The following is a 2,659-nucleotide window of genomic DNA, read 5'->3' as shown; positions in this document are numbered from 1 at the left end:
TCATCACACCAACCCTGCTATTGTTTCCATTGTACAGATGGGATCACTTGGCCCATCACCTAACTAATAAGTGGAAGAGCTGTGGGATGAGGCCAGAAAAGTCTGACTTGCTGCTCTCAATCCCACACATTATCAGCCCCATCACACCACTCCATCCCTGCCAAGGAAGGAGATGTGTCTCTGGTTTGAGAAGCAGTGGTTTAGCTGTTTTTAAGAGTGCAATCTTGAAAAAATAAATAAGTATTATCAAACACATGAGTAGACTCTCATCTTTCTACGTTTGGTACTCATGGTCCAGGTCAGAATTCCCGCATCTGTGGCCATATGATATAAGTAGCACCCTGATACAAAGATGACTTCTAATGGTGAGTGTTGACAACGACTAAACAAGCTTGAAATTTCAGGCAATTATGCTGAAAGCATAACCTATACCCATGTCCTTAAAAGGGCAAAGCAAAAATATCTAGATTACCAAGTCAAGATAAACTGGTACCTAAATTCCACAGAAAAGGTCTAAACTGCTTTGTGCTTATGTTGAGCTCTTAGGAGTGCAAAACCAGTTTATATCTTTAATATTTGAGGCCAAAATACTGCCAAAAGAAAAATCATTCCCTTACCCAATTAGGAACTCATTAGGTGCCAATTGCATGTCAGGAGTTATTATAGACCCTGAAGGACTACAGCACATCTGATTAAAACAAATGAACAAACATAAGTGTATCCCTAAGTACAGCCAAGCTATGTATTTAACATGAAATTTTTAAGAAAAAAATTCATACAAATTTAAAAATTTGTATTAGGAATTTTATATCACTACAAATTCAACAAATACTGAGAAAAGAACCTCTTTTTTGATTGCTAATAATCTGTGTTAATCCATCACTCCCCATCCCAACAGAATTGAGACCTGGAGACAGTTATAAGCAACGCAGTCTCTGCTCTCAGTTGAACATGCAGAGGAGACTTCGTCTCTAGCTGGCAGAAATTCACACAGCCCTTTCTACTTGGATGCCACCTTCTCACTCACCACTTTCAACATGTCCTTGACTGACCCAGATCTGACCACCTCTTTGTAACTCTTGTAGGTCATCTCGGTGCCTATTTTCATCCAGCCCAGCTTGATCCGTGACGCTCCCAGGTTTGTGGGCATGGACTCACTCAGCACCTGTGCTCTTCTGAACCCCATCTGACCCACTGTGGGCATCCAGGTTCTGCTCCTGGGCATGCTTCCCGCTGGGCAGGCACCTGGCTTACCATTTGCTTGGCTTCTTCTGCAGCCTGGCTGCTCTCCTCACACCCACCTCACCTCCTTCTCCCTCCTCCCTGGGCTGAATGAGTGCACACATAAATCAGTGTTGATTTGATGACATCCGGGAACATTTCACACAAAAATATTCCTTTTTTTTAAGCCAGGAAACAAATTGAAGCAAAAGACAAGCTTAAAGTGTAACATATTCTTACATACTTACAAGTTGAAGTTAAGAGATTTAATCAGAGAGATTTGCTTTTTTATCTCTATTAGAGATATTGAGACAAAATTTTAGGGAAAAAAAAGCTAAATGAATAACATTCTATGCGGATCACCACAGGCAATCGAGAAGGATGCTGAGTAAAACCCAGTTTGTAAATCTCAAAACAGTCAATTAGCAGACCAGTATGAGCAATGAGTAGACCTTACCGCCTTTCCCAAGCAAACACAGTAATTAAAAACAAATTACTGCGTAGCCTGGATACAGTGCTTTATAGCATACCCCACCTGCCAACCAGCAGCTAAATTCATTTCGGAACTGTCTGGCCAATTAGCTGCTTCCCTGGTGTGTGACGCAGGATCCCAGTGTGAGCACCATTTGCAAAATCCACATCAGATTGGGCCTTTTGTACTCAAAAGACAGCAGATTTTCCAGCAGACTCAAGAGCAGGTCTCTAGACTGGATGAATTCTGCCTTGTTCTCAGAATGTATTCTTTGTACTCACTTCACAAGGGCCTGGAGATATTCCAGTTTCAATACCGGAATAGAATCCCCAGGTTCTCACAAAAAAAGAATACTCTCACTTGTTTTTCCTACAGGTAATTGTAATTAGGAAAAGAAAAATCAAACACTGGGTTTTGACAACTTCATCAAAGACCCTTGGCAAAAAAACTCAAGTAGAATTTCTAATTTTTTCTCTTAGAAAGAACTAGATCCATGAAATCAGGTCAAGTGAAATTTACTGGTAATTTTATAACTGGTTTTGTGCATGTGTTTAGAAACACAGAAGGCTAGAATTAAAAAGAACAAAAAGGAAAATATTGCGCTTAAATCTTACAACTGAGGAAATTGAAACACAAGGTCATACAAAGGGGGAAGCAGGAGTGAAGTCCAGCTGTCTCTGATAATATTCAATTCTGAGTGAATTTAGGATGGTATTGTACCCACAATAGGTATAGATTTCATGTGCATAAACACAGAACTCTCAATGGATCTTCACATCCATTTTTTTATGTGACTCAACTTCTATAGTTGAGAGTCCAACGATAAAGAACTTGGTTAACAGAAGCCTTTTGTAAATTTCAAACATTTTATCATCCATTTAGTGAGCATTTATTTAACATTATTCATATGTCAGGTATATAGATAGTGAATCTTACAGCAAAGTAATAAATAGGTTTCAACTCTTG

This window comes from Budorcas taxicolor, chromosome 1 (genome assembly GCF_023091745.1).
Source record: "Budorcas taxicolor isolate Tak-1 chromosome 1, Takin1.1, whole genome shotgun sequence".
Classification (NCBI taxonomy): domain Eukaryota; kingdom Metazoa; phylum Chordata; class Mammalia; order Artiodactyla; family Bovidae; genus Budorcas; species Budorcas taxicolor.
This window is presented reverse-complemented; position numbering follows the sequence as displayed.